The 24,163-nt window shown below is 50.7% G+C and overlaps 2 long non-coding RNA genes across 2 annotated transcripts; one reads left to right on the top strand and one right to left on the bottom strand.

Annotated features, from left to right (window-relative positions):
• The first annotated feature begins 11,050 nt into the window (after positions 1 to 11,050).
• Positions 11,051 to 12,477, top strand: LOC117245436. Its single transcript, XR_004500132.1, has 2 exons — positions 11,051 to 11,168; positions 11,435 to 12,477. It is a non-coding gene; the product is annotated as an uncharacterized LOC117245436 (long non-coding RNA).
• Positions 12,478 to 22,335: 9,858 nt separating this feature from the next.
• Positions 22,336 to 24,114, bottom strand: LOC117245445. The gene is made up of 2 exons (XR_004500143.1): positions 23,416 to 24,114; positions 22,336 to 23,247 (listed from the first exon to the last, which is right to left on the bottom strand). It is a non-coding gene; the product is annotated as an uncharacterized LOC117245445 (long non-coding RNA).
• Positions 24,115 to 24,163: the final 49 nt, after the last annotated feature.

Genomic DNA, 24,163 nt, shown 5'->3' with positions numbered 1-24,163 from the left:
CTCTGAAATTTGTTGTTGTAAATGAACAGAAATTGCAGTTGCTGGAGGGCAACAACCCAAGCCTCGCTCAAAATAATAATATTTTTTTTAATGACCCATTGTCCTAAGAAATGAAACCATTCAATAGTCAAAAAAAAACACTTTTCATTTAGACCTTTCTGGCAATTTATAATTTAAAACTTTTCTTTAAAAGGCTGGAAGAGATAAAATATTTATAAATTATTCAAATGAAATGTTTATGTTAATTCAAAGCAAACCAAATCCTTCTTTAAATGGCCTCTTCAATGACATTTTCAACAATTTGCCCTAATTCAAATAGAAAAGGGCTTCAGATACTCATGAACTATGGGATGGGAAGTGAGAGCTAGTGAAAATCAGCTGATAATTTCTTGTCTAAATCACTTGGCAAGGCCTCGTGAAAAAGCAAGTCAGCAAAAGGAATGAGGATGGGCAAGGTAAGGGGAAGGATTCAAAAGGCACACGGATGGATTCTGGCCTGCAGAGGCTTTGGTGACTCACGGGATTTCCTTGTCTCCTCTTTTTGGCTGATGCCAATACACTTTGTGGTCTTTCCCCTGCTGGTTCTCTGGAAGCCCTGGCTCTGCAGGGCTGGTTCCTGCTCTCAGAGCTGGACACAGCCCACAGGAGCTCTGAGCTGAGGTGGTTCCAATGGGGACAAGGAAAATTTAGAAAGCTGAGGCACAAGGAGGAAGCAATGAGGGAAGGGAACGCTCCTGCTGCCGTTTTCCTCCTGTGTCTCACAAAAGGAACGATGGATTTGTCTTTACAAACAAACTGTGGGTCTGCTGAAAAGTAAAATTGGATACTGAGAGATGAAAGAAATGATGGGAAGAACCATAAATTCCATGGGAATTCCACTGATTGGCAAAAGGAGGAGAAGAAGGAGAAGGAGAAGGAGAAGGAGAAGGAGAAGGAGAAGGAGAAGGAGAAGGAGAAGGAGAAGGAGAAGGAGAAGAGAAGGAGAAGGAGAAGGAGAAGGAGAAGGAGAAGGAGAAGGAGATGGACATGATGGAGATGGACATGGAGATGATGGTGATGGACATGGAGATGATGGAGATGATGGAGATGGAGATGATGGAGGTGATGGAGATGATGGAGATGATGGAGATGACGGGATATACATGAGAAGGGGGGCTGTATTAGGTGATTGGAGAAGTCTTTACCTTTCAAGTACCTCAAGCAATGAGGAAAGAAAGCAGGACATGCAGCTGGGAAATTGGGATAAAAAGGAGGCTGCATCCTCTAATAATTTGAGAGCCCAGGGGAAATGCCCCATGGCCTCTCCCTTTATTCAAATAAAGTTACAGGACTCCTCTGGCTGCTTTCTGGACACAAACCTCTGGTGTTTGTGGGTTAATTTTCCTGACACTGGCTGGGCAGTGCAGGGTGCTGTGGGGCAGAAGGAGCACTGATGGTTCCAGGAGAGCCCTCACTGAAGGGCCACGTTGGTGGCATCCCCCACTGCCCCCATTTCCTGCTCCTCCTGCTGGCTCCACTTCATTCTCCTTGGATCCCTCTTTGTTCACCCCTTCCCATTGCATTTTCCACTTGCAGCCTACAATCATTTCTGCATTCACTTCACAGGTCAGGGGTAAAGGAAAAACAGGCCAAGATATCCAGATACCCCAGAAACCCACTTAACTTCCCTGCATCCACTGCAGAGATCCTGCAGAAATTCCCCTGGCAAGGTTACCCTCTAGTCTGAGACACCGTGACTGCTGCCTCGGTTTTGATGTCCCTTGCAGGGTAACTCTCCATCCTGGCTGCTGGGACCCCTCCAACTCTGTGCTGGCTGTGTTCTGCAACCCAGATATTCCAGCAGGAGAGCTGTCCCCGGGAGCAGTGTCTGTGCTGAGCCCTGTGCTAGGTGCCCTTGTCTGGCTTAATTCAAAACAAAGCAGAGAGGGAGCTGCAACAACGGGGGTGTCAGGTCTTCAGCTACAGCCTGCCAGCTCCCACTGAGCTTTCATTCCCCACCTCCACACTGGGGTTCCACAGGGAGATTTTAAACAGTTCCAGGTCTTGACCCAGGACAAAGGAGGCACTGAGCAGCTGGAGCTGGACAGACAAGTTCTGTGCCACGATGCTGAGCAGTCAGATCTGACACTGGCCAAGACCTTCATCCTTCAGATCCTGTCCTTCCAAGTAAAACAAACCACAGCAAGAGCTTAAAAGGCATCACCTCCAGGTAAAAAAAGCCAGACCATAGCTGGCATAGTGGCTGAGAACAACAAGTTTTGGTTAATGGCTGGATCCTAAAAGTCTTTTCCAACCTAAGTGCTTCTATACTCTGATTCTAAGATGTGCAGAGCCCACAGGAACTTGTTCCTGTGCACCTCCTGGCTCCAGTATTTTTCAGTTAGTTCTGTCTGCAGAGGGTATGAAACTGCAGAGACATCTGAGCACTGTGTAAAAATGAAACTAATAAACCACATGTTTTTAATCAGAGGGTAATAGCAGCAGGTGAAAACAAAACAGTTTGCATCTCCTTTGAGCCTAAGGAACCGAACTGGCAACACCTGAGAGGCCCAGAGATGCTGGCTGGCACCCAGTGATCCCCATTCCAGGGGATGCAGACATGGACCAGCTCTTCAGGCCACAACACAGCATCCAGCAGCAAGTGATCCAGGATAGTTCCCAGCTGGTTGGGGCTCAGAGTCCTCTGGTTTCACAGGGAGAGGCAGTGGGCCGTGCCTTCCCCACCACCATCATCTCACATTGCCTGGTCTGGTGATCTCCCACTGCCTGGGCCACCAGTGACCCTCTGGACCACTTCTGGATGGAGATATAGAACTTCAGTCACTGAGAGCCCAAGGTCCAAAGTGTAAAATACCTGCATTTTGCATCATCCTCACTGGGATAAACTATCCCTGCTGATCACAGTGCCCCTCACTGCAGCTGCTGCTGCGATGGCTTTGATTTACTCCTTCCTTTCTCTCACTGGGGAGGGAATATTTGTCTTGCTCAGCTCTCCTAGGCAAGTAAATCTCAGAACTGCACAGTGAAAAGGAAAGGGGAAGACCAAGCCAGGAAGTGGCAAATTATTTTCCTGTGTCTCTGCAAGTCATCAACAGAAAAGGGGAACATCACTGGCCAGTGGCCAGCACAGGTGGAACCGCTCAGCCCATGGCTGGAGAGCATCCACATCTCCAGGGAGGCAGGAGTCCAACCAGGCTGCCCAGAGCAGAGCACAGGAGCTGTTCAGCATCTGACAGACCACACAAGGTCAAGTCCTGTGTCATCAGAGGATGGCATTGCTCTCAGCAGCTTGTGGCTGTCAGCGGGGCACCCATGGCACAAAGCAAAATCCAGCAGCACCCTTGGTGCACAAACACCCCTGGGAGCTGCTGGCCCAGGCACCTGGGGGTGAATGAAGTGTTGGGTGGGAGGCAGAGACCTCTCATGTCTGAGGGGGGTTTGGACACTGGAACTATGTGACAGCAGCACTGGAAGGGCATCTGGGCAGTAGAGGGCTGTGAGGTGACACTGGGGTGAGAGGTGCTGCCTGTATGGCCCAGCTGAGCAGAAAAGGTACAGCTGTACTGGTAAGAACACCCACAGCAAGGTACCCTCAGTGAGAAGGCAGGGCCCAGCCCCTGGGGATGTTGTCCATGGGATGGAGAAGATTTCAGCAGCCACAGAAGGACATTGATGCTGTTGGCCATGCCACGCTTTCAAAAAAAAGAGCTGGGTTTCAAAAGCTCCAAGCACTTGTCAGGATTCATCTCCCCTCCACTGGCAGAGAGGGATTGCCTGGCTCAGTACAATAGCACTGCTGGTGCTGCTATTGCCCTTTCCCCTACTTCGAGCCTTAGAACACAAAATATGAAATAAATACATAATAAAGAGATCGTTTTCATCACAGGAAGAGGACAGTGAGGGCACATCTGCTGCCAAATATTTTTCTGTGCCTGCTGTGTCACTCCAAGTTGGGGCAGGTGCATTTAGAAAAACAGAACCCATATTTGTGCACTCTTTAAACTGTCACTGAGCTGTGTTTAGGACCCAGCAGGAAACTGAAACTCCTTTTTTTGATGTGGAAGCTATTGATGTGTAAGTAAACCACACATTATCTAGTTCATACCGTCAGAGCCAGGGAGTCCAGACAAGTCTGGGTTAAACACTCCAAACAGCAGCATCCACATAATTACTATAACATTTTATATATATATAACTATAAAGAGAGCAAAGATGCAGGGAGGTTGCAGGTGGGTGAGGGTTTTCTCAGAGTAAAGAGGGCACAGAGGTGCTCCAGTTACCCCAGCAGAGACATCAAAGGGGTGCAGGAGGGAAGCTCCCTGCAGACCCCCAGCCTGCAGCATCCCACCAGTGAGAGCAGAGTGATGCTGCAGGTGGATTGGCTCAGTGGGGCATCCCCAGAGCACAGAGGAGACCCCAGCCCCATGCTGGCAGAAGGGTCAGGCACACAGCCACATTCTGGATTAACCATGCAAATACACAGTTTTATTACAGGAAGCCCTGGCCAGCTGAAACTGGCCACAAACCATTTCATCTACGTGCCCACAGGGTATCTGTTAATGCCTCTGACCAGAGAACCCGTGGGAAAACACCTTCCCTGCAAAAGTCCCTTGCAACCTGCCACGGTCCCTGAGCTGCTGGAGGACCTGGCTGGGATTGTGGCTGCCCAGAGCCAGCCCAGCACTGCAGAGCTTACCCTGGGGACCTGTCCTGTGCATAGGTGTGAGCATTGCAAAGCCTTTGTGTTTTGCTGTACCACTACTAACCCCTGGTGCACCCTACCTGTGCCCAGGGTTATGGTCCAAACCGTGTCTGCCTCCCCCAAGTCAGAGCCCAGCAGCATCCACAGGGCCAGAGCTGTCACCTGCCTCCTGCAGGAACACAAACACAAACAGCCACAATGAGAAACAGCCCTGGAAGTCACTGCAGAATGCCAAAATTCAGCTGCAGCAGGAAACTCAACCCAGGATCACCTCAAGAGTGGATTTCATTTTTGACCAAGGTGATTCAGCTCACTGGGTCTCTCCCAGGGTTTCACCCAGCTTTCTTTCATGTTCACATACAGGAGCTGTGTGTCCAGGCAGCCAGGGCAGGTGGTGACACGGGAAAGGAGGGACACCAGCTCCCAGTTCCTCATCCACCACGGTGGATTTTCCTCAGGTGGGTGCCCTGGTTCTCAGGCACGTGTTCTGTGGGAACAGACATGATTGTGGTCTTTTGGCTCTTCACTCAGTCCTGCCTGTGAGTCATGAGGAGCATGATTTACTCAGCTGGTTGGGCTCTTTTGGGGTGTGATCTCTCCTTTGTTTTAGGCTGTCCTTTGTTTTAGTGCTCCTGTTGTCCTGAGAAGCTCAGGCCAATTGCTCTGCTCTCCTGACCTGCTGATCAGGCAGATCAGCACATGCCATTCCTTTAACCCTTCCCCTCGCTGTTCCTCCTGCTGCTTTCACACCCAGACATCTCCAGTCAGGGCAATTTTAAGTTTTTGTTACAAATCTCCACAGCCTGAGCTGGATTCCAAATTGCTGACACAAACATTAGAGACTCCTGAAAGCACAGCAGGTTTGGGTCTCTCATTGCATTGTTTCACACACGGACAGCTACAACACACTTCCCTCTTGCCAGCTCCTCAGAAAACCTCGTCATCACCATTAAAAGATGAATTTAGCAATTAAATCTCTTTGCAGAATGATGGGGGGCACTGAGTGTACCACAGAACTGTCTTGTTCACCAGGACATTTCCTTTGAAATCATTCCTTACACCAGTTCAGTGAATTCCTGAAATAGTCCCACGTTTTCTTTGCTATATTTTGTTGGAGCCCTGCAGCTTTGAAACTCCATGTTCAGTTGGATACGTGCACAGACAGAGAAGATCTGGTTTGTTTAAAAAGGATGAGATCTGACACAACTCTTAGATCCAGGAAAGGCTCTGAAAACTCATATACAGCCTGTAGCTGAGGCTCTTTCTGTGTGACATCTCCTCTCCTGTCTGATATCACAGAATCATAGAAAACCAGGTTAGAAGGACCTCAAGGATCATCTTTGATCCTTGGCAAAAATCAAGGTGGCCCAAACACCCTGTCCAGATGAATCTTGAAAGTCTCCAGCACTGGGGAATTTACCATTTCCCCGTGGAGATTATTTTCCTTGTGAGAAATTCTCCTCATAGATCTCATCAGAGTAATTTGCACCTATTGCTCCTCATCTTTGCCATGTGGCTCCTGCTAAGAAGGGAGTCTCCACCTTCTTTGTAGCCACTCTTTAAACACTGTAAAATGGTGAAAATGTCTCTCCTAGGCCTTTTTTTCTCAAGGCTGAACAAACCCAGGTGGCTCAGCCTTTCCTCAACTTCCCAGCCTTTGGATCATCTTTGTGGTCCTTCTCTCAGTCCATCCACTTCTCTTTGTGTAGCAGAGGCCAAAACTGTGCACGTTATTCCAGGTGTGGCCTGGCAAATGCAGAGTAGAATGGGACAATGACTTCTCTGTCTGTGGGTGATGCTCTTCCTGCAGGCTGGATAATATATCCATGCTCAGGATTATTCCAGCCTCTCCCAACAAAGCTCTTAAGTGTTCCTACACACAAAGCCAAAAGCAGAAGACCCAGGTGGATCAAGGAGGATCAAAGCTCAGGTGATCACCCAGCCACATGGGAGAGAACTTTCAAAAACGACCAATGAAAGATGAAGCTGCAAAGAAAGGAGAGACCAGAACAGGCTGAGGGAGACCACAAATGTTTTCAAGGAAAGGAATGTTTTTACAAAAGAATCTGAAGAAAGTACCATGCTGGAGCAATGTTTCTCCTGCTGGAAAGGGGCTCCAGCAGCCCAGGAGCAGAGTCACTCATATCTTACCCCTCAGCAGCACTGCTCAGACGCTGCTGGGCCCTGCGCTCTGCAGGTTTCTCCTGGCCTGAACCCCACAAGGAGCCCCACAGGAAGGTTGTTCTTGGCTGGGAGGTGAAAGGAGGATGCACTGGGGACTGCACACACAGTCTGGAACACCCCTGAGCAGAAGGGAAAGGAATGAGGTGCCCCCTGAAGCCATGGAGGTGCCACATGAAGCCAAGCAGCCTAGGGACTCTCCTGTGAGAAGGTGTAATGGTTTAGGTTTGCAAAACCAGCACAGAAGGAGAGGATTAGGAGGATACAGAAAAGGGGAGATGGCCTTAGGCTGAAGGAGGGTAGGGTTAGGTTTGATACTGGGGAGAAGTTCTTCCCTTGTGAGGGTGGTGGGCCCTGGCACAGGCTGCTCTGAGAAGGCCAATTCCATGGATCCCTGAAAGTGTCCAAGGACAGGTTGGACAGGGCTTGGAGCAGCCTGGGATTGTGGAAGGTGCCCCTGCCCATGGCAGGGGGTGGAATGAGATGAGCTTTAAGGTGCCTCCAATCCAAAGCAGCGTGTGACTCCATGGTTCTAAGACGTGATAGGAGGGTGGGTTGGAATATCTGCAGAGGAAGGGTGTTCACTGGCAGGGATGGGCTGTAAGAAAGGAGCTGTCCTACAGGATGCACCTGGAGATTGAGGCTCATGGAAGGACATTGTGGTCCTCCCCTCCAGCTTTTTAAGGACAGAAGAGTGACAGTCATCAGTGGCCCAACTCCAGCTGCCCCATGAGGAGAGCAGAGAGCAGCTCAGAGCTGCAGAGACTGCACCCTCCATCCCCTGTGTCCTCAGGGCTGGCACAGAGGTCAGGGGGTCTCTTATCCTCCTTTCTGCTTGTCAGTGGAGACACAGAACTCACCCAGAGGAAGGTGGTGGATCTCCAGGGCTGGAGTCCCCAAACTAACAAAGGAGCTCCTTAAGCCAAGCTCTCCTTTAAACCCGACCTGGCCCAGTGCTCCTGTAGCACAGCTGGGGCATCTCTGCTGGTCTGAGCAGCACAGGCCCCACCTGGGCCATCACAGGGACGTGTCTGTGCCACCAGCAGCTGCTGCTCATGGAGCCACCGAGTGCCTGAGCAGCTCCCACACCTCCAGACTGAGCCAGAGCTGCCAGAGCTGGTCCAGCAAGCCAGCCTGGGTTGCAAATCCACAGCTGACAGGACAAGCCCAGAGCAGACAGGACAGCATTCCTGGGCTGCAAGCAGAGCCTCTGGCACCCTCCATGAGCTGTTCTCCAAGAGATTATGTTTGCAAATGAGCTCAGCAGGCTGGGCTCACACAACAGCCCCTGTGCAGCCAAGGGACCATTCCCTGCACCACTCCCAGCATTTGGAGATTTCAGAGGGGGCTGTCACAATCAGGAAGATCCCACCCTGGCCCCTGCTCCCCTGGCCCCAGCCATGTGAAGGGTCTCACCAGGACAGCTCTCCTTCCCTGCCAAAGAGCTTTGCCCTTTGCCTCATGTCAGGTGCTCACACAGCTCCTGGCAAGGGCAATCATCTTGATTTTTTTTTTTTCATTAAAGATTTTCCTATTTCATCTAGAAGTTCTCCTGCTCCCGTAGAACTTAGAGAAATGGGTCTCCTTATCTGCAAGCATGAGCTGATAGCACATGAACTCTGGCAGCTCTTCCAGGAGGGTGTGTGCAAGGTGATTTCAGCCATAAACCCATTTGTGGGTGGGGTGGGATATTTTTTTTTTACCCTTCTCATTCTCCAGTTAGAAAGTGGCACTGATCTCCAGATTCTCTGTGCCCCCATGGGTTTATGTGTGCTGAGGGACATTTGGCTGTGAAAGCACCTGGTCTGCCACATGCTCAGAGGGGTGTCCCCTGCAGGGTGCAGCCAGTGACTCCAGACAGGCAGCCCAGCCTGCTGTGGTGCTGCAGTTTTCCTCACAGTCCCCAGGCACTGAGCTGTGCTGTGATGGGGGGACAAGGAGCCCAGCATCCCAGGGGTGTGGAGAGCCCCGCTGGGGAGGCAGGCTGAGCTCCAGGTGCTGCCAGTGAGCAGAGCAGGATGGAAGGGGAGGGCAGGAAGCCCCCAAAGAGCCCTTTTGGGGTGTGAGGGGTGAGAGGACGGAGCAGCAGGAGGAGTCAGGGCTGTTTCCTGCAGAGTGGGAGCTCGGGCAGGGCCGGGGCCACCCGGACACCCCCTCTCCCCGGCAGGAGGATGCCTTTGTGCGCGGTTTATGCATAATGGATCTTCCGAGGAAAGAGATACTGTCTCCTTGCTCCAAATACAATTCCAATTAGATGAATAGCAGCGTAATCCCATAGAGGCACTCAGCTGGGAACTGACCATGTGAGAGGCAGCCAGCCCTCCCCCAGCCGAGTGGTGAAAGGGGATCCCCCCCTCAACCTGCTGGCAAAGAGGCCCCGAACCCTCCAACAGGGACCATCTGCTCCTGCTGCAGCCCCTCCTCCCGCAGCCCCCAGAAGAAAGAGCCAGGGCTGCCAGTGCCTCCTGAAACAAAGGCAGCGCTGAGGGACGGGTGCCTTCGGCCCCTGGGATGGAGGAAGAGGAGGGAGAGCCCCAGTGGCTCCCTTTGGGCAGGCAGAATTGGAGGGAATGCTCCTGGAGAAATGGGGAGAAGCTGTTGTCCCCCTGCACCAGGTGATGCCAGCACAGGGGAAGGAGGACACATCACAGGGATGCTCCAAGCTCTCCTCCTTTTCTTCCTGCTCTGCTCCTGGCACATCCCAGGCCAAGGACTTGCTTCCCCTGCCATCCTGGCCAAAGGGCAGAGCTGCTCCACCATCTGCCAGCAATGAGACAGCAGCAGTGCAAGTATGGAGCTGAGCACTCTCTTTCCTCTGAATATCTCTGGGCTCTCAGAGGGAATTTCCTCTTGCATCGAAATTTTCAGACTTGTCCCTTATTGCCAGAGAGGTAATTTGGGGAAAGTCTTGAGAAACCCACATTGTGCAACTGGGAGTTTAAAGAGATTTTCAGCCCACAAGGCAACTGACTCCACTTTTGGCAGCAACTCTTACCAAAGCCCTCTGTTACAGCAACCCCTTCCCAGGCAGGAATGCACTTCACTGGCTACTCCGCAGCAGATGTGCTCCCCGGGATCAAACCACCAGACCCTTGGCTTTGTGGTGTCAAAAGTGGTGGTGATCCACATGTCCCAACACCCTCCAGAACAAATCTCCCTCTCAGGGGCACCCTCCATCTCCCTGCCTCAGGACAGAGGGGAGAGCAGCTCTGCAGCACATGAAGGAGCATCACCCAGCCTGGCAAGCTCTGCAGGGCAGCAGCAAGTCATTTTCTTGCTAAAGTCAACAGCTCGGAGCCTGAATACACACAGCTGGGCACAAAGTGGCTGGAGATCACATCTGCTGAATAAGAAGTGGCCATTGTTATGCTTTGTCACCCGTTTCAGAGCAGATAGCACTTTAAAAGCCATTTGGTGTTGCACTCTGAATAGTTAAAAAGGTCAGGCTCTGAGCATGGGCAGTGGGGTGTTTTCCCAGCGCTGGAGCGTGATGAGAATATTCCCAGGTGCGAATATTTGTCTGAACATCCGCTGCCTTCCCAGTCCCTCAGCTCGGGAGGGGAGGAGAGCTTTGATCTCTTCCCCAGCTGAGACCTGGAGCACGTTGTGCTTTCCCTGTCCCCACTCACCCTCTCCACAACCTGTTGCTGTGGAGCAGGATGAAACCCAGGACTAAATCCAGGACTAAACCCAGGACTAAACCCAGGACTAAACCCAGGACTAAATCCAGGACGAAACCCAGGACGAAACCCAGGACTAAACCCGGGACTAAACCCAGGACTAAATCCAGTGACACTGAACCACAGCTCTGCACGGGGGGACCCAGTGGTTCAGCAGTGGGTTTCACCCAGCCTGACCCTGCAGTCAATGTCTTGGTGTGCTGTTGATGTGAGATACAGCAGAACATGCTCACAAAAGGCCGGTTTTTGGTTGCCAGTGGAAGGGGCGCTGTTTTATCCCAATTTTGTGTCCTGGGATGCTGCTGGAAGCACGGCAGACACCCATGGCCAGCCAGGGGTGCGCCCCACCACGCTGCTCCCACAGTGCAATCACAAAGCCAGACATAAATCGTGGTTAACCTTTGCTCTCTTCTCCTATGTTTGTCCAGAGGCTACAGAAATATTGCACAAGACACGTGATAGCCAGAGAAACAAAAATAACATTTATTAAACCGTCCCAGAGTTGGAGGGGTGGGGAAGATTTTAGTAAGCCGGTGTTTCTCACAGTAAGGGAATGCATTTGGGAAAATAATGCAGACCAGGTAATCCTCTATCAGCAGGTAAAGGTATGTGTTGGGATCTCAAAAGGGACAGACACACCCCCTCGTGACTCACCTGCACTGGAGCTTTTTACTCTGACTCTGACTTTGACGTCTTTGCTAAAGCAAAACAACTTCTTTCCCATCAGCTCAGCTCCTTCCAGCTACCCTGACTTTAATTCTGACTAAAATGTAATTTTACTCCTGCTGATTCCTTTTTTTCCTCCCCTCTATCACTGCTGCAAAGCAAAGTTGAACGTGTCCTAATACCTTGTTATTTCTGAACAATGCAGGATTAACCAGAAGAGAACCTGATTTTGCAAAACCGACTGAGATTTCAATTGCCAGAAAAACAAACAGCTTGCTTTGCCCGGTACGGAACTGGCTGCGAGATGTTTGTCTACCTGCAGAGAGAGATATCACCCATCTGTACGTGTATTTGTGATGCTAAAACTGGAGTCATACGGGCTGATAATCAGGGCAAAGAACATTCCTGTAGGCTGAAACCCATGAAAAGGTGGCAGAAAAGCCCAGTGAATACCCAGGCTGAGTTTATAGAGAGGAATCATCTGTACCAGGGCATGCAAATACAGCCTCACGCAGCTTTTTGTATTCACTTGCCACAAACCTGCGGCTGAATGAGTTTCACCAGCACAAATGTTGGAGGAAAGTGAAGTTCAAAGCTGCATGCATGAGTAACCATGGAAACAGAATTTTAAATTTGCACATGTATTTGTATCCGAAGTACTTTGTGCGCTCGGCCAATGCGGGGAGAGGGACACCCCCATGTCACAACCGGCCAATGGCGACTCAGAAACACGGCTTGAATTTCAAATATCACCTACTTACAGCAAACCTCCCTGTCCCGAGTGGAGAAAAAAAGGAATGTGAAAAAACCTGCCTGGAATTGCCATCTGCTCGTGAATATTCCACAATTAGCAGGGACGGCGGGATTCATTGGATACATTATTCATTGTGGATTATTCGCCCAGATCTAACAGCAATAGTGGAACGGGCATTTAAATATTGTGATGAGGAGCTATTGCAGACATTGAAGGTGTATGTGACTGTCCCCATGAATGAATATGGATGTGCTCCTCTCCTGCAGGAATCTCTGGGAACAATAAATGTGTGGTAAATACCTTGTCTTCTGCACCAAGAGAAAATCTAGAACTCTGTGATAAACAGCATTTTTTAAAAAAATCCCTTTTCCTGCTCATTTGTCCTCTGCCTCAATCCCTCTTCCCTCAACTGGGCTACTCATGCCCCAAAATCAACTTCATTGCCATTTCAGCAATAAAGGCACTTGCTGTTTCCCTTGCTGTGGCTCAGGCTATGGAAGAGCTTTGGTGTGACAATGTTTTCCCCATTTCCTCCCCAGCCTCCCAGTGGGACCTACGTTAGGGCCATGAAAATCCTAAAAACAAAACACAACAAAACCCTCCAAGTGCAAGGCTGTATTCACACTTGTGGCTTTCCCAGGAAATCTCCATGAGCTGCCTTGCAGCACAGAAGGGGTTTTGGGCCCTTTGCAGGTTCAGCTTTCACAGCACAGAACCAAATAATCCAACAGTGGCAGATTGACCCTTGCAGACCCATGTGCCAAATCACAGCAAAACAGAGACACCCCAAAAAAACCCCTCAGCTGAAAGTGCTGACCAGCAGACACAGAAAGAAGCAGCCTTGGGAAAGGGGCAGGTTTGGAGGGCTCTGTGTGAGGCTGGAGCAGCAGGGAGCTGATACTATTGGGCTGTGCCAGATTTGCTTAAGTAGAAGCAACACACAGAAAAAGAAAGAGGAAAAATGATAAGAAAAAGGAAAAAAAAATCCAAAAAACCCCACAAAACATACAAATGTAATGAAAGAGTCCAAAGTAGCACAGGATAGGGTTATGCAATGTCAATTTGTCCAGCGCTGCTCACAGACAAACACTCCCTGCAGCAGCAGGGACTTGTGCAAGTGAGGGTTGTGAAATCCCTGTGCTCTGCCAGCTGTTGCCCAACGCTGCTGGGTAGCAGGGCTGCACTCCAGGATAATCCAGGATCCCACAAACACCACAGTGAGGCTGAGCAGGGGTGGCAGCACCGCAGTCCTGTGCCTCTGCTGGGGTCTCCTGGGAATGGTGCAACCATCCTGCAGGAGGAGGTGGCCAAGAGCAGACAGGACAACCTTCCTGCTGTTACCAGCAGCCACTCCCAGGCTGCTCCTGAGGAAGGCTCTGATGGGCCAGGGTTCATACACAGGCACGAGGTGACTCCCCAGGTGATTATTTCCTTCCCCATCACCAAATAAATTATCTGCTGTGAAATGGTAGAATGTGAGGAACTCCCATCCAAAAGGATTTGTTACATCCAGGACTGTTTGCTCAAAGCTGGCAAGGGAACCAACCTTCCTTGGGGGGCACAGGTACATTGAAGCTGATTTTTTGGTCCCCATAGGTTTGAGGTAGAGAGTAAATCTTGGGTCAGTGCACTGACATCCAGGTTTAAAACCTTGAACAGGATCTACTGAACCCACACAGGCCAGATAAGGATCTGGAGATGCTCCTGTGAAGGCAAAAAGGTAAAAATCATCATAGTGGGCTCCAGGAGTCTGGGAAATCTATACAGGTTTCCTCTCTCTTCCGTGCTCTTGGGCTGACTTGGGTGCAAGGTGCACAGATGTGCTCCCTCACCATGCTCTGCAGGGATGAGGCAATTAAACAGTGATTTGGAAAAGAGTTTATTTGCTAACAAAATGTGATTTATTGAGGTCTAACTTGTCGTGTAAATTTGGTTGAAGGCAATTTTTATTACCTGGACTTGCACTGCCTGAGGAAAGGGACAGTCCCCTTTCACACACACATTTGGGGAGCCAGCTAGCCAAGGTCAGGGGGTCTGAGCCCCATTTCACTGCCACTTTCCTTCATCCTTCAAAACCCACATGGCAGGGTTTATCCATTCCACATGAGCAAATTCAACTGGCATTGCCCTAGTGAGCTTCAAATGCAGCTCTGCTGCCCATCTCTTACCCCAGGAGGAATTTCTGTTCTTGCTCAGAGCTGGATAAAGAGCTGCAGTTGTATTTCATACATTTGCAGATGTTTGCTTCATTTGTGCCAGGTCTGCAACGCTCCAGAGCCCCTTTGGAACAAGCCAGGGAGAAAGATATGATTTTAAAAAGAAAAGGAAGAGAAAAGATGGGTTTTGGAGAGATCTTATAGCACCTTAAAGGCACTAAAAGAGCTTTGAGAGGGCTACAGAGAGCAATTTTGGACAAGGGCCTGGACAAGGGGGAATGGCTTCCCACTGCCAGAAGACAGATATAGATCTGATATTTGGAAAAATTCTTTACCATGAGGGTGGTGAGACCCTGGAATCCATTTCCCAGAGCAGCTGTGGCTGCCCCATCCCTGGAAGTGCCTGAGGCCAGGTTGGACGTGGCTTGGAGCTGTTTGGGGTAGTGCAAGGTGTCCCTGCCGTGGCAGGGTTTGGATCAAGAGGAGCTTTAAGGTCCTTTCCAACTCCAACTATTCTATGGTTCAGTGCCAGGGCAGCATCAGACCCACCTCAAAGAGCCCTAGAGCACCTCCAAGCCATGTCTTGTGCCACACAAGCCAGTGATTCTCCTGTCCTACAGCACTGAACCTCAGACCCTCAGCAGCCTGCAGAAGCAGCAGGCAAAGACAATTTGGCTCTGGGGCCAGATGAGGGGCACAGGTTGAGTCTGGAACCACAACAAAGAGCCTTGGAGAGGGGAGATGAACACACAGCACATGGAGAGAGGCATCAGGTACCCAAAGGAATCAAAGCAGCAGCTCCACATCTCACCTGCTCCTGCTCCTTTTCCTCTCCAGTGCTGAGGTCTTCCCAGGTGCTGGTGGCACTCTTCTGCCTCTCTTTGCTCACCAGGCAGATAAAACTCCAGATGATCCAAAAATAGCTGTAACATGCCTAGAGTCAAGGAGAACCTCTCCAACACAAGGGCAAAATCCACCAAACCCATCATCCCTCACCATCATCCTCCTCTGCATAAGCTGCAGCTGCAGAGCTGTAGTTCATTTGAAACTGGAGAGAGAATTACTCCATCATTTTGTCCCCCTCTTGGACAAAATCTTTGACCACACCCATGAAGGTAAAGGGTTGGGGAAAAAAAAACAGGAGGAATGATGAGAAAAACAACACATTCCAGAGAATTTAATGGAAAAAGAGGAAAGGGTGTGAGGGTGGAAGTGATGGGTTCACTGAGTGCCACCTGAACTGAAAGCACTTTCAAAGCTAGCTTAGGCCATGCCAGAGGGTGTTCAGCAGTGAGTTCCTGTCTGAGACCTGCTCATCTCAATAAGTTCCCACTAGAAATACAGTTGGACCAAAATAGAAATTCAATGTTGGAATGTGTCAATTTAGATCACATTTTCTACAGGAAAAAAAGTCGAAATGAATCAGTACATTTATCTCTTCTCGTTTCAGTGAAGTAGAAAGTTTCATGTGACCGTGATTTATTTCATTTAAACCTTCAAAGCTAAATAACCTCTTGCAGAAGAACAACATAAATGAATCAGTATTAGATATCCACCATGTAAATCTCGCTACAATGAGCCACCAGTCCTAAATTACCGAGTTCTGCAGTCCCCTACACTTTGCAACAACTCTTTTCCTTGGTGAAACCTCCCAATTTTGCACTGATGTGAACTCATGTGTATTTTCTTATGGCTGAAGCAACCTTGTCTAATAGGATCTATCCTAAAATCCCACCAAAGTGCATTTGGGATTGGATCACTTGATGAGCCTTCAGAATGAGCAGCATTTACAGGACTTACCTGTGATTCAATCACTCCCCAAAGGTAACTAGGCAAAGACCCAGCACATAAAAGGTTTTACCCTTATGAATCCATCCTGTTCCAGTGCAGACTGAACCAGACTGGTACACAAATCACAGTTAATATTCTCAGAATCCTCGTGGTATGCAAAAATCATCTATTTAAATCTGGAACTGAGATTTGACTTTGTGGAGAAAGACTTTCCAAGCCTTGGGAAGAAAAAGGTTATTGCTGTCTTGTAGGAGACTTGTAGGAAAGCTTTTCTTTGCTCTCTGATCCAGCATTTCTGGGCCAGCTCCTCTCAGGGCTGTTCCCTACAGGGAGTGCAGAGGAGTCTGCCCCAGCTTTGGTTCCTGTTGCTGTTCCCAGACCTCCACTGTCCCAGACACAACCTGACTTGTCCTCCCTCACCCACAGGAATTGCTGTGACTGTCCTGTTCCAAGCACAAACCCTTTGGGACTAAAGCTGTCTTTTCACATGTGTCTGTACAATGACCTGGTAATTATAACAGAAGCTAAATTACTGCTAAAATTAGGTGCTTATTAACATCATGGCCTCTGGGCACCAGCACAACACTTAATAATGCAGCAGTGTAAGAGGAACCCAGGACCTATCATAATCTTCATGAAAAACTGTCCTTAGGGACAGTATTTCTGTACCAGGTCTCAGTTTTCCATTAGGTCACATTTTCCTCATGGAAAAAATATCTGTTCAACTGCCTGAGGATTTCAATTCAGCTCAATGGTTTCAACTGCAAGGTGAAGGCTTGCATATGTTGTCACCTCTAAACTTTACTTTTGTTTGTAAGCTTTGAGTCAGTTTTTGGAAGAGTTTTGGGGGTTAAGGGACTTGGACTTTGGGGGGGTCCCACACAGCCACCCCAAACACAGAACTGCAGCAGAATCAGCAGCACAGAGCCAGAGCCAAGCTGTGTTTTCTCCTCTTCTGGTTCCCACAGCCCTTTTCCTGTGACCAGGATTCCTGGTGGGGTCAGCTCCAACCCCAGGGTGAATTTAGGAATGGAGCAGGGCCAAACTTCACTTTGCTGCTCAAATCCAACCCGGTCAAGGGAGCTGCTGAAGGTGAAATGTGGTCCATGGCAAGTCCCTCAGGAAAGGCTGAGGGCAAAGCCAGCTTGCTCAGGTGCCATGTGGTGAGGCAAGGGGCTGGGTGAGCTCAGCATGCCTCGGGCTTGGAGGACAAGGAGGAAGGGTTTGGGGGCACTTCTGGGGTCCCAGAGCTGTCACCTGCCAGACAGCCTGGAGAGGACACAGACATCCTGTCACTGTCGGACACAAAATGAGTCACACAGACACAGCTCCAAGTGTGATGAAAAAAGAAGAGAAGTTTATTTGTTCTTTCAGTATTTATAAGTTTTTGACCACGACCAGGGATTGGATAGTCAGGTTAACACCTTCCCAACCACACTGGCTGTGAGAGATGTCCATCAAAAGGTTTATCTTTAATGGAATGTATAAACACCTATGTTTATAGTTACTTTCTTGGGAAAATGGGGAGAAATTACGAAAACAATATTGAAAGGCCTGATTCTCAGGGTGACAGACATCCCAGTGGGGACTGCCTCCTGCTTGGGGGTGCAGAGACAGGACTAGAGCAGAGGACTGGGACAGACCTGAGCACCTCCTCTGAAGAAAACCCCACCACCACCCCAGTCATCTCCCTCTGTCCCAGGTGAAGAAATGATTTGCACAGCCCCAGCCAAGATGGGAACATCCCTGCACACCTTCCCTGTGCTGATGAATGAGGCTGGCAAGGAGGCACCGGGAGGCTCCTCCCGGCTCTGTCCCTCACACACCCCCCCCACAACCACTCATATTATCTGTATCAAGCACATTTTTATGTAAATGCCCCAAGCATCCCTTTCAGAGGTACAATGCCTCCCAGACTAAGCCCCTGAATGGCTCCAGCACATTTCCCGTGCCTCAGCTGCTCGCCCAGACAAACAGAAGTGTGGCTCTCCACAAAGGGCTATGGAAATGCCGAGCTGAGCAGAGCTGAGGGGAGGGGGCAAGCAGGGGCCAAAGCTATTTCAATGACAGAAGAAAAGCCCAGCTCCGGTATCTGGATGAGTCAAGGAAGGGACAGGCTCCACAGATGGATAAATGGAGCCACACGAGGCAGACGGCCCAGCCTCCCAACAATGCCTCATCTCTGGGCCCCGGAGTGTTGGGGCTGCACTTACAACCTGGGATCTCTCCATGGAAACAGCCTACAGAACAGGGAAGGAGGGAATGGAAAATCAGGAGACACTGAACACCATCACATGATGTCCCCAGCCTCCACACATGCTGCAGGGAAGAGTGCAAGGGACAAGAGAAGGGGCAATATCCCACACTCCACCCTCATCATAGCTGGGAGCTTCCTTCACTCCTGCTGTGGTGAGACCCTGCATCCCCTCATGGGCTGGTGGTCAGTGATGGGTGGCACATCCAGCAGTGCAAGAGTCCCCACTCAGGGCTCCTCTGCCAGGAACAGATCCACAAGAAACTCGTGTTCTCATGATTCTCATGACTCTTGTGTTTCTCATGTTTTCATCAGAAAGCTTTGAAAGCGTCCACATACATCTCTTATCCCGTGCCCAAGAAGTGGTTCCCCAACACCCACCCAACCAGAGGGACTTTCTAGCTTTTCTCTGCAGTGGTTTTGCAACAAACCAGGTGTTATAACAGTACAACTTCTTAGGTTGTACTTTCCTGGCCATAGATTAGGAGCAACTTCATTAGAATCCTGCTCAAAGGGTGTACCAGAGATGTGGCTTGCCTTGGCCTTCCTGTGTGCTCCATCCTGTGCTCAGTAAAGCCTCTGTGGGGACAAGCCAGGATCAGCAGGGGGGTCCTGATGTGCATGGGAGCCTCTCTCTTTTGGAGGGCCCAGAGGAAGCTGAAGCTGCTGCAGAAATGCTGCAATTACGAGGTGCAGCAAACAAAACTCTGTGAGGAATTGAACGTTTGTCTGTGGGTGAGGTGGGTGTGGGGAGGGTCGGTGGGGAACAGGACAGGTGAACAGAGTGACATCAGGGTTTGACATTTCACCACCTCACGCACTGGCTGGGGCAGAGCCCTGAATACCAGACCAATGTCTGTGCACACATGGGACGTTTTGGGGCAGCCCAGGTGTGTCACACCAGTGTCACCTGTCTCTCACAGGGTCATCTCCACACCACCAGCTTGATGGAGAGCAGAAACACCAGAACTCACCTGGCAAAATCTTCCCCCTCTGCTGTCACATATCCCAGTCACTCACATCAACTGTCTCAAGAGGCTGCTGAGAAAAACCGGGCAGGCTTTGGCAGGGATGAGGGCCAACACAGCATGGCTTTCCCAGCATCACTACAAGCCAGAGCACTGGCAAAGCTTGACAAGAAGGTCAGGATCCACGTGGAAAGCCCTGGGCAGTGTTTCCAGCTGCTTCTCATGCACAGAAACCCAGGCAGCACATGGCCTTACTTTTGCTGCCAGCCAAGCCGTGCTCTCAGTGTATCAGCCTCCCTCTCCAAAATCAGGCCAAGGGCACATAGCTATCCTTTCCATTGATTGTTCCACTCTGCTCTGATAATTCACCAATAAACTGGAAGGAAGTTTGCAGTGAGAGGCAGGGAGGGCCGTGGAGCTGGCTCTGGTGTGACAGGAGGGGCTGGTGCAGCTGCAGACAGGGCCAAGGGACGGGCAGCCAGTGCCACACGCCCAGGGCTGCAGTGCCCTTGGGGACCTTGGGGACCATGGGCAGCACTCCTGCCACTGCCATGTGGCTTCCTCCTGTGAGCTGGGTGAGCTGGACCAGCCTCCCCCTCCTCCAGCTCCTCCAGCATGATTTATTCCAGCCAACTTTGCAGCATCCACCTGCCCCAGCAGCGGGACAGAGCAGGAGGGACAGGGCAGCCCTGGGTGTGGGAAGGAGAGCCCAGGGATGAATCTGGAGTGGGGCTGGTGGAGAGGATGGTGGCATGAGGCTGTGGCAGCCTGGGACTCTGCTGGTGCCAGGGCTAAAACAGGCTCTGTGATTGTAAGTTAACTTCCCCCTCACTCCCTCCACACATGGAGCTTCTCTGGTGTTCCCCAAGTCCAGGGCTTCATCCCACCAGGCTGGGAGCTGCAAACCCCAGCAAAGAGCAGCTGAGGTTTGGGTCAGCTCAGCAGCTCTGCCCTGGAATGTGGGCTTTGCAACAAACAATTATGATAATTGCCAGTGACAAAAACAGGCAGAAAATGTTTGTGTCATGGCAACACAGGAAATAAACCCTGAGCAGAGCCTGTGTCCGTCAGCCACTGCTGCCAGTGCAGCTCATGCTCACACTGGTTGATGCTGTCTTCTCTAACAGGCTCTGTCCCCACTATGCAGCCCCTTAGGAGCCAAGCCAGGGTGGGTTCCTGAACCCACAGGTTCAGCACAGATCCCAGAACTGTCCTGACCTGAGTCAGCAGACACAGTGGGGCACTTTTCACCTGGACAGGGATCCCTGCACCCACAGAAGAACCCCAGGCAGAGTTAATCCTCCAAAACAGGGTGCACCAGGTGATTTCACAGGGAAAAGCTGCTTTGCAAGCTCCACTGAGGGAGCTATCACCACCTGATAAAACACAGACCCCTCCTTCCCTCCAGCTCTCAGCACATCTCCCAGCCTGGGTGCTGGAGGAGGGCTGTGTCCCATCCAGCTCAGGCCTTCCAAAGATCATGATGTCCAGAAGAGAAGTCCACTCCCTGCCAGGTCTTTTGCCATGGGGAGGGTGGAAGGCCCAGCAGTGCAGGACACCAGGCATGGAACTCCCTGCAGGCCTGCCATTCCCAACCTGCTCTGCCCCCCTTTCTCCTCACTCCTGCTCATCTTTTTGCATAGTTTAGTCATGACTGATGAGAATTCCCTCCAATTTCCCATTATGAGAAAAGATAATATCTGGACTGAGGCCAGGGAAATAAAACTTCAGCTCTACAGGACAGTGATTCAGCAGAGTATAACCAAGGTTATAATTGGAGCTGCACTTACTCATATGGTTTGTGTGCTGGCATCTGCTCATGAGCACCAAACCATGTGTGTCAAATTACAAATTACAAACCAGGGAGAGGGCAAACCTGGCTGCTCCTGCACCAAAGACCTTCACCCCTCCTGTCCTCAGATGCCAGCTGTGATGTGGCTCTGCAGGGCTCACCCATCCAGGGAATGGACCTGGGAAAGCTTCTTCCTCCTCATAAATCATCCTCACCATGCTCCAGGTGCAACTGTGTGGTTACCCAGTTGGATTCTTGTCACCAAGGGCGTGCTTGGAGGACAAGGAAAGGGGAAAACCAAATTTCCTTGTTTCAAAGGAACTGGATGGCATTGATGTGACCTGCAGCATTTTTACTGCCACAATGATGCGAGGTGAGCAGACAGCACGGGTTGTTTCTCAGATCCCAGGCTGACAGGTAGAAAAGATAGTGACCCCTGCCTTGTTTGAGCTCCAGTCACAGAGTCCAGGTATTTTCATTTCTCTGTGGAATTTGAGAGAAGCTGGATAAGCAGCTCTGCAGGTGGCTGCTGTTCCCTGACTCCCACAGCCCTGGGGAGTTCCTGAATTGCAGGTGAAGGTAACAGGGGCCACATGTGGGGCAAGGGGAGGAATAGTGGCTCAAGGCACACTTGCTCATCGGTCTGCCTTTGATGCCAACCACTCTGTTAGCAATGAATTAAAATAGGACAATATAATTAGGACCAATTACATGGTTATACAGAAAGGGATTTTGTCAGATTAGCGTGGTGCTTCTTGAGGAGATTAAAAGATTGGATGATCATTGAAAAGAGCTTTTAGGTGAATTTCTGGCAGAGGTGTCTGGGTTGGTGCCATGGAAATGCAGAAGCCTCTTTGTGCATCATGATGCCAGATCTGGGGGATAACCATTTTTCTGTTTTCCAACCCAAGTCTCAGCTTTTCACTTCATTCATTACCTGTTCCCTGAGAAAAAGTCAAACCAGGAGGGTTTTCCAGGAGGGGTGTAGGGCTCTAGGTGAGTTCTTGGTGTCAGAGCTCCCCAGAGGTCAGGACAAAGCCCTGCTCTGGCTCCTCACTCTCTCACAGCTGCAGAGCTGCGGGGAGAACAGCCACACTTGGGGCTAGCAGGAGGTGTGGAGCAGGAAATCTTTTATGGGGATTCTTGTGGTAACTGAGAGAAGACTGGTGAGCCATAAATGGGGAGAAAAATCCCAAATAGTCAGGATGAAATACTGCCTGGACCCTGGCATGCGTTAGCCTGGTACTCAAACCTTTTTAGGGTGACAGTGGGACCAACCCCCTGCGTGAGTGGGAGCTGTAGGTGAACTGTTCAGAGACAGCCCAGTGCCTCTGGGATGGGCTCTGGGAGCTTCAGGGAGATCTCACCAAGGCTCAGAGACCGTCAGCAGGGATGGACTGGGTTATTTATTCACTTTATTCACTTTAAATCCTGCACATGGTGGTTTTTCTCACTGCCCTGGGTCTCTCCAATGGTGAAGACATCTGTATTGGCAGATAGGGAAAATCTGTCTCGAGCCAGGCAGCAGCCCACACCAGCTGAATACTCAGGACAAACCAACAGTGAGAGAGGATTGTGAAGCAGCAGAGATGTGGCACCCACAGCCTGGTGCCTCTCTGCACACACTCCACACACCCAGCAGCTTCCCCAGGGTCCAGGTTTGGTCTGTCCAGGCACTCCAGAGGTTCCTCACCCAACCTCCCATTTCAGCAGAAGTGACAGGGGACCTCACCCACGGCTCTGAGTAGCAAAATATTTGGAGGGCTCTGAAAATCTGCTGCAGCAAGAGTCCAGAGATAAAGTGGCAAGTGGTAGAAGAGAAACCATCAGACAAATCTCCTCCAAAGATGATGATGATAAAGGGAAGAGTTTCTGGAGCAGCTCCCCCTTCACTCCTGGGCTGTGGCACCCTGTCACTGCACTGGTGATGGGGACAGCACCACGTGAGGCTGGAGATGTCCTGGGCAGTAGGGCAGAGCTGTGGCAGGAGCTGTGCAGTCACTTTGGACACTCTGGAGAGCCCATGGACTGGCTCCTGGATGAGGCACACGTGTCTCTGCACAGGTGAAGAGCCTGTGGAAACCAGGGTATCAGCCTCAGGTATGTGCAAGGTTTTCCTGAGAGCAGGACAAAGCAGAGGAAAGTCTGGTAGAGGTGACAGGATTGCTGTCCTGGTGTTTACCTCCAGCATGGAGAACAGAATAAAGCCCAAAACACGAGAGGCAAGTGAGGGAAACCAGACAACACCACAGCTGGGAGTAGTCTCTGGTGGGCAGGTGCAAGGGACTCAGTCCATGGAAGGACTTGAAGGGGAAGAAAAATAACTTTTACCTGTCAAAGCAGGTGTGAGAGTGTGGAGAAGAACGAGAAAGGGATTAGGCAGGAAAGCAGCTGACTTCACCCCAAAATTTTTTCACTCTAACGTCAGCTGAGCAGGAAACATCATGAAAACTCCAGGGAATCCCAAATACCTTTGGGGTTTTCCCTTAGCAGGAGTCAGAACTGATTCCCAGGGCAGAAGCAGTCACAAAGGCTGGCAGCCCAGATGCTGAGTGGGGTTTTCACTTCCTTGCTCTGTGCCACAGCCTTCAGTACTCCAGACCCTGCATAGCAGGCACTTCTTCCCAGCCAGCAAAGGTAGGAGGGCACGGATCAAGCATGGAGATTTTCTCCTATTACACCACCTTGCACTGACAAAGGGATGTCACTCTCTGTGGGACTTTCAGCAGGGCTCAGCAGCCATGTGTTGCTGCTCACAGAATGTGGTTTTACTCCTTGATGTTATGTCCATAGCCCTGCCCTGATGCAGAGGCTGAAACAATCAAATCTTGTCCAACTTGCTGTCACCAACCCCACAGCTTTTCCTCATCAAGCCCTGTGGAAGCTCAGAACCCAGCCTGAACCTCACCCTGCATCCTAACTCACACCTCTGCCCCACACTGTCCCACCCTGGGGGGCTGCACAGCCAGGAGCCGCTGCTCCAGGTGGGCTGTGGGGAAAGGGCAGGACAGGGCTTGGGGGGGTTCATGAGGCAGGAAAGCTCCAGGGTTCATTCCCTGCCAGCAGGAAGCACTGCCCAAGTTCTGCTGTGCCCCTGCTGTGTTCCCCCATCCCTTGGAGATCACCCCATCCTGTAGAGATCAGCCCATCCCTTGGAGCTCACCCCATCCCTCAGAGCTCACCCCATCCCTCAGAGCTCACCCCATCCCTCAGAGATCA

Source organism: Parus major, chromosome 23, assembly GCF_001522545.3.
Source record: "Parus major isolate Abel chromosome 23, Parus_major1.1, whole genome shotgun sequence".
In the NCBI taxonomy this organism is placed as follows: domain Eukaryota; kingdom Metazoa; phylum Chordata; class Aves; order Passeriformes; family Paridae; genus Parus; species Parus major.
The sequence above is the reverse complement of the archived record's forward strand: the minus strand, read 5'-3'. Positions and strand labels throughout refer to the sequence as shown.